Raw genomic sequence first — 15,252 nt, 5'->3', positions numbered from 1 at the left:
AAGCACCAAGAAACCCACGAATCATCTAAAACGACAGTCCCCAACAACCTTACCCGCTCCTGAAACAGTACCGCCTTCCACTTGAGGTGAAACGTCCATAAAAGTAACCTCCAGTACTCAAACAACAAACCTTCAGACAACGTCTCAGCAGACAAAAACCCTGTCACCAATATCAACCATGTTACCCCTACCAACCATGTGTGACTCCTCAACAGACAGCCTCGAACCTGTACACCAAGAAACACAGACTAGGATCGTCAAGAAAGAAGAATTCAGACTGAAGACCTCAACGACACTGACACTAAGAGACTGACAAGAGCCACGACAAGAACGTCAGACGCATTTCCAACCAAAGCCCCCACATCACCCAGCACAATCCAGCTAAACCAAGAACCGTCAATTCCGAGAATGATGTCGCCTCTTCACCCGGCCAGCCTGTTCTAAGCCTTTAAATATAGCCAGCAGCTACATTGTTTGTGCCCTATGTCAACTAACAATACGCATTTTTTACAGCATTCTCTGGGCACGGTCAGGGCATTTTATTCGGCGCTCTGGCCGTGAAAGTGGGTTTTCTCGGGGTACTCCCGTTTTCCCCACAGCAAAATTTCTCCTTGTGCTTTGGATCCTCTGGTTCTAGCCCTGAAAAGGACCAGCCAAGGCTAAAAGTAAAAGTAAATGTTACTCTTTAGTTCTATAGTTCGCTATCAATGTCTAAACAGTAAACTGTAAAGCCTGAATCTGCTAAGCAAATCTCTACAATCAGTTTAGTATTAATATTTCATTAAACAACGGACGTACTCGATCTACATGTCCCTGCTCTGCTCTACAAACACCCGACGCCGCGTGGTCATTCAACGCCAAGTACAGCAGAAAGAAAGAAAACTACCACTGCCAACAAAAACCCAGCGAAGCTCTCCGTCTTTCTATTCTTCTCCATGTCTCCTCGGCCCGGCATGGCCAGGTGGTTACGGCGCTCGACTCGCAATCTGAGGGTCGCGGGTTCGAATCCCCGCCACACCAAACATGCTCGCCCTTTCAGCCGTGGGGGCGTTATAATGTGACGGTCAATCCCACTATTCGTTGGTAAAAGAGTAGCCCGAGAGTTGGCGGTGGGTGGTGATGATTAGTTGCCTTCCCTCTAGTCTTACACTGCTAAATTAGGGACGGCTAGCGCAGATAGCCCTCGTGTAGCTTTGCGCGAAATTCAAAAACAAACAAACCATGTTTCCTCTCAGCCTTTCCCTCAACTTGTGAGTTCATCAATTTGAAAATTACCCGTTTAACAACTATAAGGCAACCCCATCACTCACGCAAGCGTTTAATACTTAAAAAGCCTGGGCAACTTATTTCTAATTATGGAGTGGGGTGAAGAGAAACAGAAGTTTCTGACCGCCCCTGGTTATATTTCAAACCTAAATACCTACCATGCCTAAAGGTAAAGGATTTGTCTGTCGGCAGCAGTCGGCTTAACGTCCACCCCGACTTCTCCAGACACTTTGACAGCCGTCAGCCCCGTCAGTAGAAAAACGTGACTCGCCTGTGAAGAGAACTGTGTTCCAGTCTCTCTGGGTTCATCTCTCATGCTGCCTACACCACTGCATCCTGGTTTGGCGACGTGCATGAGTAAGATCTGGACCCCTGACAGGTCTACGAGTGTCAAGTCCCTCGTGACGTAGGCGACGACGTACAGTTCGGACTACTTATCTGATGGTCAAGTAGTCTTGGTGAATCACCTGCAGTTTGACTATAAGTCCGGAATCTGTCACAAAGATGCATCAGATGGATGGCTCTTCACGTTGCTTAGTGACGCGTTGCTGTTCTGGCGCTGTCGGTCATCAACTGAGCCTGTCAATCTGTGGCGCTGGACCAGCCCCATAATGGTTGACTGATTGCATCCCATTCTTTGTGCAACTTATTGCTGGCTCGCACCCACTTCTAGGATACCGATAGCATGATGACGTTCATTGCATGATAAACACGGCGTGGTATTCTGTAGTCAGGTTGCGCAACATATAGCCCCCATTTTCCACCCCTAAACGCGATCCGCATGACAACGCTCAATAGCAGACCATAGAAATGGGCTGATTTGGCATATGGTGACTAGGATTCGATGAAGCGTGTCAAAAGTGTAAACGAGAATCATTTCACATTGAATGGTCCTCAGGAGTTCACACAGGGAATGGAAAGTTGATTTTTTCAACCGTGGGAAAAATTATTTAAAACAAAACAACATGCATTTCAATTGACTATCAGTGTACTTTATTGTTTAATTGACTATTAGTGTACTGTATTGTTTAATTGACTATCAGTGTACTTTATTGTATAGAACTTTTTAAGGACGCGCGAAAATATTTGTATCACGTGGTATACAACATTATACAATCTTCATACACCTATTTTAACTAAGCTATAGATTAGTAAATGTAGAACTAATACCATACAGCAAAACCTCCTTCAGTTAATAGGATATTGATACGTGTAAAATGAATATAATTTAGTAAGAAACCCACCATAAGTCCCTCGAACAGCGCCCCTGCTGCGAACTACGTTATTTGGCATCAACATCTCTTTTTGGTTGGGCTTTCTTGCACTCAACCTGTTCATTGGAAGAAACACATCATCATCAACTCACTGAGTTATAGAGTAGACATGCTTCAATGCGAGAGTTAAATAACTATACACTTTCACACATCATGCTAAAAATATTATCCACTGTATCACAGCACTTGTTGAATACATTATTCACTGTATAACAACACGTGTTAAATAGATTACCCAATGTGATTCTTTGGTTAATTTATTCATCACTTGCTGAAATACATTGGGTAATCTATTTAACACGTATTGTGATATAGTGGATAATCTGTTACTCACTCTGTCGTTGTTGTTGTTGTTGCTTTTTGAGCAAAGCCATATTGGGCTATCTGCTGTGAGGGAAATCGAGCCCCTGATTTTAGCGTTGTAAATCCGAAGACTTACTGCTGTCCCATTGGGTGACCTCACTCTATCACAGCACATGTTGAACAGATTACCCACTGTATCACAGTACTTGTCAAATAGATTACCCAATGTATCACAGTACTTGTTAAATAGATTACCCAATGTATCACAATACTTGTTAAATAGATTACCCAATGTATCACAGTACTTGTTAAATAGATTACCCAATGTATCACAGTACTTGTTAAATAGATTACCCAATGTATCACAGTACTTGTTAAATAGATTACCCACTGCATTACAGTACTTGTTAAATAGATTACCTAATGTATCACAGTACTTGTTAAATAGATCACCCAATGTATCACAGTACTTGTTAAATAGATTACCCACTGCATTACAGTACTTGTTAAATAAAATACCCAATGTATCACAGTCGGCCTTAAACAGATTATCTACTGTATCATACCACGTGCCAAATATATTACACACTGTAAATTTCGAAAAGCATCCTATGATACGTAAGTTAGTCTTATTTTCAACCAATAAACATCAGAAATTTAATCGAAAATATGCTAATTTTTAAATAGGATTACCAACAGAATAGTTATATATCAAGAGTACAGAATCAGGAAATCTGAATAATTGTTAAAAATCAGTGATTATGCAGACTAGAGTTTAAGACGAACGAGGCTTGTGCAATATAATATTAATCGATAAGAGTAATTGTTAGAAATGTTTTTGAGGAATCAGTAGTGCAAACTTTATTTCTTTTGAAATATTTATTAAGCCTGTTTTAAATTCATGCAAAGGCAAACAATCACTATTTTTATTCTTTCTTTGGCCCCGGCATGGCCAGGTGGTTAGGAGATCTCGATTCGCAATCTGTGGGTCGAGGGTTCGAATCCCCATCCCACCAAACATGCTCGCCATTTCAGCCGTGGGGGCATTTTATTGTGACGGCCAATCCCACTATTCGTTGGTAAAAGAGTAGCCCAAGAGTTGGCGGCAGGTGGTGATGACTAGCTGCCTTCCCTCTAGTCTTACACTGCTAAGTTAAGGATGGCTAGCGCAGATAGCCCTAGTGTAGCTTTGCGCGAAATTCAAAACAAATAAACAAACATTTGCACGTGGTCGGGTAAATTACAATGCTCTAAAATGCAAAAAATGGGGTTTCTTTATTTTGAGAGACGATTTCTCCACTTTTTCTAGTCCGATCTTCTACGGTAAGATTACAACAGCTGCTTATTATTGTTGTTGTTGTTGTTTTGTATTTGGTATTTGCTATCTGCGCCAGCCGTTCCTGATTTCAAACAGCTGATATATTAGAAAAAAGGTAGTTATTCAACAACGCTCACCACCAACTCTCGCGCTACTTTAATCAAATTGTGGAATTTAACCATCATTCTTATAACGCTCCCATTGCCTCAAAGAGCAGAGCGCATTTTTGCAAGAACGGGAATTTGGTAGACGATAAAGGACTCATTCAAAAGTAGGCAAAAGTAGCTTTAATTTTATATCAGCGGAAGAATTGAGCACGTCGATCAGTCTAAACTTTAAACGTAGGTCTTTCCTTTTGTTTTATTAACATAATTAGTTTCTAACTTTCCTGTAAATCCTCAACATCCTTCTTTCACTTGGAAAGCTATTCGCAATTCATTAGCCGGTGAAGGAAATGTAGATAATCTGTGGAAAATACTTCTCCAGACTGGTGTATTACTGTTAATCTTAGAATAATAAATGTTTTAAACTGTTCAACCAGTTACACAAGTAACAAGTTGAGAATTTAAAATATGTACAATGATCTTTAGCTATAATACTACTAATATGAATTAATGGTATTTATTTGATTGTGATTACTTGTCAATAAAACTGTTACGAAACTTTATCTCTATGCTTATTTAACAATTTGTTTATCATAAATGGCATCATTTACTAATACGTGAAAATTAAAAATCTATCCACAGAAATCAATACGTTCGTTTGTTATTGTTATTGGAGGTGCTCAAATTCTAAGGTATTATTTTTATTATTGAAAAAAAAATCTACATTATTTCTATTGTATTTAGTATCCCAGAATTCCATGGTATGAAATTTCAACTGAGTAGAATTTTAATCTAAGAATATTGATTTAATATTTTATCATTTCTATATTTACTTATTTGAACTGAATCTTGTGGTTTTCTAAATTGTTGTTTTCGCAATCTAATTACTGTGTAAATGTATTATTAAGAGATAACTGCTGTGTTTGTTTGACAATAAATCAAAGTTTGTAATGACTTGGAAATGAACTGAAAAAAAGTTATATAGCTATCTATGTATCTATCAGCAAAGATATCTGTAATATTTTATCCCTAAGCCTAATTGATTTATTGTTGTAAAATTTATTTATTAGATTTACACTTTCAGAGCAAAACTATACAATAGGCTATCTACGCGCTGTTCATATCGAAACCTGGAAGTTAGCGCTGTGGGTCCGCAATCTTATCGCTGACTTAAAAAGCACGCCCCCCCCTAGTGGCACAGTGGTATATCTGTGGACATATACCGCAGACCATGGATACCCCCTTTGTGTAGCTTTGCGCTTAGTAGCAAACAACAACCCACAAGGTAACACTTTCTGGAACCAAAAACGCACAGAAGTACAGTGAAACAATGCTTACAAAATGGGAACATGAATATAAAATCCATTTATTTATAGTTATTTCAGTAAAATTCGTTAGTGATACTCCCCAGATAGGGTAAAGATAGATATCAAGGCTTATAACACTAAAAATCGGGTTTCGATACCTGTAGTGGGCAGAGCACAGATAGCCCATTGTGCAGTTTTGGGCTTAGCAACAAAAACAAATAGTTAGTGTTATCCAAACGTCATTCCAAAAATAAACATCAAAAATATAATATTCCTAATGCGTAGCTTAAAAAAAAACACAAAATAAAACAATATAGATGTAGACACGTAAAGCAGAATGCTTAATTTAAACCGTAACGAAAAGTTAAGTGTCTAGGTCAATAATTACTTACTGCTAGAAGGAAGAAAACTTCAATTTATACTCCAAAATTCCAAAAACTTTGTAATCTTCTTCTTATTTGAACAGTATGCTACTAAAAGTTTTTGTTCAGAGCTATTAATGAACTTAAATGTTTATGCATGCTGTTCATGCGGGTATTATGGGAGCTGAAATGCCAGCTTCAGGAGATAAGTGTTTGCTTATCACTCCCAGTGGTCTGTTTGTGACAACTTGTTTTTTGCGTTTTCTCTTTTCTTTATGTTCTTCTGTTTCTTTATGAATACTACGTAAACTGTTTCTAGATGGTGAATGGTAGTTTTAAGTTTTAGATATAGGATATTTTGGGGCTTATGCATCTACATCTTTTTCTGATTTTATTACAGATGCGAATAGCAATAAATCTAATAGAATCTCCTTGCCGCTCTGTGAGCTCTACTTCTTCAGATATTTATCTTACTAGGGTATATTTTAGGGTTATTAATTTGCTGTTTCAGTCCTAGTTTCATTTGTCTCTTCTCTTTGTGCAACGAGTTTTGTTTCTGACCTAGTGTAAGGACATGAAGTTGTTGTTTTACACTCTCATCCCTTCATACGTTAAAAATAACTGTTTTGTTCCATCAGTATTAATATATACGTATATACATACTATAGAATTATAGAGTAACAAAATATTAAGCTATATTTAAGTCCAGTTTCATACCAAAGTAACAATTGTCGCTAGGCTTGCTCAATTTGAGATCGCCTACTTTTAAAAGACTGAACTAGAGTTGAGTTCAAATTTTCCACATAAGTGATTCGTAGCCGAACAACTTTAATACAGGAACGGTCGTAAAATAATAGTAAAAACACATAACCTTATATATGAAATTAACTTGATGGTCATTTAACTGTTCAACTCCATACAATTAACATTAGTTTTTAGTCCTTTATCAGTTCGCCAACTATGTTTATATATATATTGGTATCTATTGGGAATATGCAAATGTTTTAAAGTTATTTAGGAGTTAGATGGATTGCATCCTATTATTTATAAGTAAATATTTAAAGTTATCAGTTGCCCGGGGAAATAAATACGCATTACATTTGTCTTTGCTTACTGTTAGCAGTTTAGGTCTTATCTCCAAGAGCTGACTGACACAAAATGGCTTCAGAAAATGATGTTGAGATTATCCATTAACGAGATAGGCTTCGCTCTATGTTAGATTTTTTTAGTTGACATGGTTTTAGAATAACCTGAAATTGTATACAAATTAATGAGAAAACGACTATTTAATTGTACATTATTGTATTTTGTTCTTTTTTTATATAAGCATTAAGTATGAAAAATCTAAAGATAAAACTTTTAAAGGAAAGTTAGAACAAATGATATTCGAATTCAAACAGAGTTAATCAAATGAAAACTATAAATAAAAGCTTACCATTTTATTGTTGATTTCATGGAAGTGAATTTCACACACTTTGTCCACGACATCTTCGTTTTCAAACGTTACAAAACCAAAACCTACAGAAAACATTAAAACCTGTAACAAAACTAAAACCTCAAACTAACATATGATGAAAATTAATATACAAAACATATTCCAACAGTATATATATATATAATAAAGCAACCATCCATAGTTATAGAGTTGAGAAATCAAATTTAACCAAATTAATATTAAGTAAATACAAATTAGAGCCTATCATTTGTCGAAATGTGTTTTTGTTTTCACCACCGATTCAGTTATCATGGGATTTTATTTCACGCTGTTTTATAAATAGTGCCTCTCAATGGATGGAGCCATTTTCACGAGTAAATAATCCGTACTAAACACAAAACAGAATATTGAGTTAATATGTAAATTAAGCTTGGGGGAACAATCCTCATGTACCTTAGGTACAATTATTACTACTTCAGATACTATGTTCTCCGGTGGATCAGCAGTAAAATTATGGACTTCATTGAGATTCAGTTCATGTTTTGGACCAGGGAAGGTCAGGTTCAGCATAGACCTCTCTGTAATTGTTATTTTGTTTGCACTTTTACTGAATCCTAGGTAATAACCCTTGTTACGTTGTTATTGCATTACTCACAGTATGTTAAATTTTGTTTATTGTCCGCAGTTTTAATTAACATACCCTTTTAGTGCCATGTCCAATTCATGGGGTAATATTAACTCGTATATTTTCACTAGCTTCACTTGTGTATGATCACACTATTAGTTCGTGCTCACAATACAGTTCCACTTAGCAGTCATATACACACACAAATGATCCTATTTTTACATACAAAACTCTTTTAAAATAAAACTACGTTTGTGTCTAGGATTCAGTTAGCTTAGCATATTTATGATGTTTAGAAGGAAGAGGTACTTAGGGCTTAGTTCATCATATACTATGTAACTCTCTAGTTTGCTCATTAGTTCATTTTTATGAATATATGTTTTTGTATAATATTGAAGCGAGTTATACAGGAGTCTGTCTGATAGTGTTGGCATGTTTGAACAGTTGTGTAGAAATTCTGAGTTTCTTGATCGTGGGACTCTATATGCTTTCGTTAAAATATAGTTTTGTATTTGATATAGTTTGTTGATGTGTGTTTTTGATACATTTATCCATGATATACATACATATTCTACGACTAGTGTTATGTATCTTCTGCAAATATTTAATATGTTTTCTGGTGAAGCTCCTTGTTTGTTGCCGGTCAGGCTTCTAAAGTAACTCGCTCTTTTTCAAATTCTGGTTTTTATGCTATTAATGTGTGGTATCCAGTTTAATTTTGAGTCAAATGTAATCCCTAAGAATTTTGCTGATGTTGTTACCTGTAAGAGAGTTCCGTCTGGATATAACTGTGGTATTAATTTGCTTGTTTTGTAAGATTTTGTAAATAATATGACTTGTGTTTTGTGTGCATTAATTTTAATTCTCCACTTATTGTAGTACAATTCTATTTCGTTTGGTAGTGGTTGTATATTGTATCTTGCTCTTATTGGGTTTGGGGCACTCTTACAGATTGCAACATCATCTGCGAACTGTGAGCAAAAAATGTGGTCTGTGTCGTTGAGAGGCATGTCGCTGACATGATAAACAGAGTAAGACTAAATACTCCTTGAGGGACACCCGCCTTCGGAGTGCAGCACTCGGAGAAGGTGCCCTCAACATTCACTCTGATGCTCCTATCTTCCAGGAAGTTAGAGACCCAGCGAATAATTTCTATGGGGAGTCCCAATTTGGACAGTTTGTATCTGAATCTATTGTGTCATACATTGTCGAATGTTTTTTCAACATTTAGGAATCATGCGACTGTACATTGTTTCTTATTAAAGCCGTGTATTATTTCTTCCGTAAATCTTATGAGATGATCTGTTGTTTATCTTGCTTTTCGGAACCCATTTGTATTTCCGGGAATATTGATTTAGTTGCAAAGTAATTTATGAATCTAATATTTATGAATTTTTCAAGTAATTTTCCTAGTTTGCTTCTTAGACTTATGGGCCTGTAATTTTCAGGGTTATCCGCTGATGTTCCTTCCTTCTGGAACATAAGAACATTGGCCTGTTTCCAAGCGGTTAGTATGTATCTTGTGATAAGTTGTATAAAGATGTGAGATGTTCTAAAAATCTCAGTGGGCCTTTCTTGAGTAATATGTTTTGAATTTTGTTTTGTCCTGGTGCTTTATTTTTCAAAAGATTTATGTTTTCTTGTACTTCTGCTACTGTGATGGGTCTGATAAGTTGTTTTGTTGTGTAGTCGTGTTCAGCTTCTGATATGGTGTTATTGTGTTGAGTGTCCTTAGTGAAGTGTGGTGTATATAGTATGATTGGTTGTGATATAAACTGCTATTATGTTTATGAAATGGTTGTTTATGTTTGCGTCGTCTGATGTTTTGAAAGTTTTTTGGAGTTGTTCTTTAAAGGTGTGTGTTTTCTGTTTATTCGTGTATGTTAGTTTATTATTATGTTTAAGTGTAGAGTAGGTGGTGATAGATGGTGTTCCTTGACTTTGTAGTTTTTTTGTATATGGGACCAAAAGTCTTTGGGATCTGTTTTAAGTTTATTTGTGTACAGAAGGTGTCCCAGTTTTGTAATGTTAGTGGCTTAATGCCGTTTCTAACCTTGTTTCTGTGTGTATATATTTGCGTTTTTGTTTGTGGGTCACCGGTTGTCATACATTCTTTTCTTAGTTCCTTTATTTTGTTGATTATGTCAGTGCTCAGTTGTCATTTGGTTTGGGTATTGTTTATTGATATTTTTGGTATACATGTGTTTGTTGTTTTTATGAGGCTCTCCGAGATTACTGAACAGTACTTGTCTATATCTAGGCTGCTAGTGGCTGTTGTGATGAGTTCATATTGGAGAAGCTCTGTTAATATCTCTTCGTATTTCTTCCAATTTGCTTATTTGTAGTTACATTTTTGTGTGTTTTGTTTGTTTTGGTATGGTGAGAGATCGAATACACTCCATATCGGTAAATGTTCGCTGTCTGAATCTTCTCCTACGTCGAATGTTAGTAGGTAGGTATCTGAATCTTATTAATGTTGGTGAACACATACACAGGTCTAGTATATCACTGGAGTGATATGTGTCACTGGTATGTGTTGGTGTTGTATCGTTTAGTAGGTAGGTATCTCAATCTTATTAATGTTAATGAACACACACAGGTCTAGTATATCACTGGGTTCGATTTCCTGCGCGGCGGACAGAGCGCAGATAGCCCATTGTGGAGCTTTGCGCTAAAAAAATAAACAACTAAACAACCATTCTAATGTTATATAGAAGAACAATCGAACACTTAAATAATATTACTCTCACACGTATTATAACTACTTCAGGAAATTTCGAAAAAAATTTTACCACTAACTTAGGTTCTTTAAAAATGTAAGTAAGATCCCCACCCCAAATCTGTTTTGTAAATAAATGATTCTATATACAATGAACTGAGTCTTTAGAGTTTTTGTTGCCATTTGTCATAAAGGATTCTGCAATATAAAGAAATATTTAGCTTTAATAAAATAATATTTTATTACAGACTAGTAGAATAAAGTTTGAAGCATATTTAATTTACTCACACTTAATAAACACACAACTTTAGAAACTTGATTTACGGATCATAAAAGATGAAAATGCTAGGATATTGACAGGAATAGGATCATGTTTTATTGATGCATTGTAGAACATGATTTTCACTAGGATATGAGCTCGTTTTATTAGTGTTGTAAAATATGACTGACTAGAATATGATTATGTTTTATTGATGTATTGTAGAACATGATTTTGACTAGGATATGAGCTCGTTTTATTAGTGTTGTAAAATATGACTGACTAGAATATGATTATGTTTTATTGATGTATTGTAGAACATGATTTTGACTAGGATATGAGCTTGTTTTATTAGTGTATTGTAAAATATTACTTTGACTTGAATATGATCCTGTTTTATTGGTGTGTTGTAGAACATATAACATTGACAAGATACAAGCTTGTTTTATTGGTTTATTATAGAACATGACATTGACGAAATACAAACTTGTTTTATTGGTGTAGAACATAACATTCACTGGAATATGAATGTATTCTCTTGGTTTATGCAATCAAATGACGCTAAAAAGAAATAATCTGAAGATACTGACAATTGGTCAATAAACCATAGAGCTAAAAGATCTAACAATAATATGATTATGATGTTTACATGATCATGTAAGAGAAGTATGCTGTGCTGCATGCTAAAACACGTTCACGTTTTAGAACGGCAAAACTACTTTCTATATCCCGAGGACACCTTTTCAGACTTGTAAGAACTTCAGAAAGCACGTGCAGATAATGAGTTTTACAGTCCACTGAAGTACGACTGATTGGTTGCTCTTTAAATGAGCACATTTCTCTGGATAGCCCTAGGGTAATTTACCTTCGTTTAATTAAACGACTTACTTAAAAGGTAACGTTGCTCTTAGCCCATCTAATGACGGGGGGGGGGGCATTATTAAGTAATATCAACCAAAAACGTAGTCACTCTGTTCTAGATTACCATAGCATGTTCAACATCCACGAAGTCTCATATATATTAGAAGTAACTGTTACTATTATTACATAGTAAGAAATGTTTATATACGTATACGTAAGCATTAAACGTTTACAAACTAACATTAGTTCTTTTTAACACCATCAAGAACTTAATATTCAATGCCCAGCATTAAGTTAAAAGTGTTGAAGTCTTGTATTTTAATTACTAAACATATTACATCAATTAATAGATAGATATTTTATTGTTTGTTGTTTCTTATCTCAACCGAATAATCACAGTTATATCTAACGTTCTAACTCGCTGTAATGCTAGATATATTTGTGTTATACCGTTCTGATGCAAGAAGAAATAAATGTGTAAAACAGTTCAACAGTCACAATTATCATTGTTTGATGTTCTATACAAAATATCTTACCTTTTAATTCATAGCTTAATCTCTTTAAGTGACACAGCGGCATGTCTGCGGACTTACAACGCTAGAAACCGGGCATCGATACCCGTGGTGGGAAGAGTGTGTAGCTTTGTGCTAAATTACAAACAAACTTACCTTTTCGACATTTTTATCTCCAGCTACCTAATTAATTTCAAGATAAACTAGTTTGTTATGAATCATTATTTTGGACCAAAAACTCGTATTAATTTGAGAAAGCAATCAACAGGTTTTTTTCTTACACACATCAATATGAAAACATATTGCGCTAATGTTCAGTAAAAATCACAATTATAGGAATCGGCATAAAATAAGTTCAACCGAAACTTCTAATGTCTGTTATGACTAACGCCATCTGTTAAAAGTTTTGAATAGTTATCATAACAAATAATGTCTTTGAACTAAATTATCGTCAGAATGTTGACCATGATGACAATATTAAATGATTAAAAAATAAAACAGATGCATAACTAGAAACTAAGAAAATTGTGCACAAAACGAAGACTTTTCAACTAAAAAGAGTACGATTACAGAATATTCACACGAATTGTTGAAACACGTTGTAAAGTCACGTGCCTGTATTATCCCTGATCATTTCACTTTGATGCATGTTTCATATTTCTCCTCTTCCTTCCCACGCTAACGCACAAACAAACAACCCATGTAAGTTAACCACTGCCTTGAACTAATTGAAATATAATTATATAAAATGTTGGTAAAACCAACAGAGAAAGATCGCGTTTAGATAGGGTGTTGATTACCTTTTCACGTGCCGAAATAATGATGTATGAACTACGAAACGGAAAAAGAAAGAAACAAGAAATACAAACTATCACTAAACTTTCTTTTCATAAAGTTCAAGCTCATTTTAGTATAAAATATAAAACCCAGGAGCTTCCAGGATACTTCGATCCACTAACCACGCGACCTTACTCGTCTGTCCCACCTAGTCATGAAGTGCCACTCAGATTAAAGATTCTAATTCCAATTCTTTAGTGGTAGAAAGTCAATGTTTAATACTGTAGCATTGAACCTACACATAAATCCGTATTCTTCGTAATGGACAAGTTATTACAAAGAGTGAAAACAGCCAGCCAGCAATACCCGCTACCACGAGAGTTTTATCTGGCTCCTTAAACTGAATAACGGAAATGACTGTTCTTTTTATAACGTTCCCACGGTGAAAGTGCATCATCAACTCGTCTCGAACCCTGGACCTCTCGATCTGCATTCCAACACGGTAACAACTAAACCACGAACGTAACAGAAATTCATATATTTATATGAAATATACGCTACTTCTAATAGGTAGATCAAGATTAGACTCAGTTTCAGCCCCTGATGATTAATTGCACTGTACCATAATCAATGTATAGGTTAGGTTCTATTTTTAAATGGAGAGGAGCGTTTGTTTGTTTGAAGTTAAGCACAAAGCTACACAATGGGCTATCTGTGCTCTGCCCACCACGGGTATCGAAACCCGATTTCTAGCGTTGTAAGTCCGAAGACATACCGCTGTGCCACTGGTGGACGGTGAGAAGCGAAGCCTGAATTAAAGTTTTCATTTGCTGAGTCTAAGAGGATGTTATGCTTTTGTCATGGCATTCTGAGTGGCTACATGACAGTTGTATGTGTGACTGGTGTTAAGTCTCCCGGTGGGTCAGCGGTAAGCTTACGGATTTACAGTGGTAAAATCCGGAGTTCGATTCCCCGTGGTAGAAAGAATGCAGATAGACTATTGTGTAGCTTTGAGCTATAAAAATCAAGATCAAACATCTGGTGTTAAAAAGATGAGCAGAACCATTCCGTTATGCCCCTGGATTCGGACTTATTTTAACCGAGACAAAGTCATGTAATAGCAGCTGTTTTGCAGATGATAAATGGCTTAGCTAATTAGTAATGGAAAAAAAACAAATTTTCTTAGGAAGTCTTTAACTACATTAAAGTATGAAAACGACACAATATATAACAATGACATGTTTCTTTAAGACGGACGATGTATTTTATCGATTTGATGATATGATCAGGTTTATTAAGCCATCCAAACTGACTATAATTTTAATAATTCGTAGTGTAAGATCTGTTTTGGTATATACAAAACATAGATTAGGCTTGATTTTTCTTGAAAAGTATGGCATTTTGACGAGAACGCATACCATTCGCCAGATCACCAATGATAAAAAAATTGTATAGGCTATTGTTGCTTACTGATTACGTAAACTAATAAACATTTGGTGCCATCTTTTAGGAAAGTATAACACATTTAGATGTTAAGGTACACTTACCTCTACAATACCGCATAGAAACATGACGTAAATGAACAACGTATCATAGGATTTCAAAAACTATAGAAATAAAACAGATGAAAGAAAACACCTATATACGTAAATCGTAATGTTTAGTATGTGACAAAACGATTGACGTACTGTTGGCGAAACGCACACAGCAGTTCCTATAAATCCTTCACTATCAAAAGCACTACTTTGTGCAGTTGTACCTACTTGTTAAAGCCTCGTAATCAAAATTTCGATAGCGAATTCAATTTTTTACGTTTTTTAAATATTTTTTTTACGCAGTAAAATCTGTTGTTCGCTTTTAAGAAATGACCTAGCCCCTCCCTCAGGTGGCTCAGCGATAAGTTTGAGGACTTATAACGCTAGAATTCTGGATTTGATCCCTTCAGTGGACAACGCGCGGGTAGTCTACTGTGCAGCTTTGTGCTTAACAACAAAAGAACAAAAACTATACAACCCACGATTTGTTACTACTTAACATGGCTGGTATTATTTTTTAAATTCAATTTTTGAAGTCAGTAAATGTAGTTTGCCGATCCTATAAGTATCTTTAATTTTCAATATTCATTAAAAG

At 35.6% G+C, this 15,252-nt stretch overlaps 1 pseudogene; it reads right to left on the bottom strand.

Annotated features, from left to right (window-relative positions):
• The window catches only part of LOC106477718, a 131,650-nt pseudogene that overhangs the window by 27,775 nt on the left and 88,623 nt on the right, over positions 1–15,252 (bottom strand).

The sequence above is a fragment of the Limulus polyphemus genome, unplaced genomic scaffold (genome assembly GCF_000517525.1).
Source record: "Limulus polyphemus unplaced genomic scaffold, Limulus_polyphemus-2.1.2 Scaffold169, whole genome shotgun sequence".
Classification (NCBI taxonomy): Eukaryota; Metazoa; Arthropoda; class Merostomata; order Xiphosura; family Limulidae; genus Limulus; species Limulus polyphemus.
Note: the sequence above shows the minus strand (reverse complement) of the source record. Positions and strands in the feature narration are given on the sequence as shown.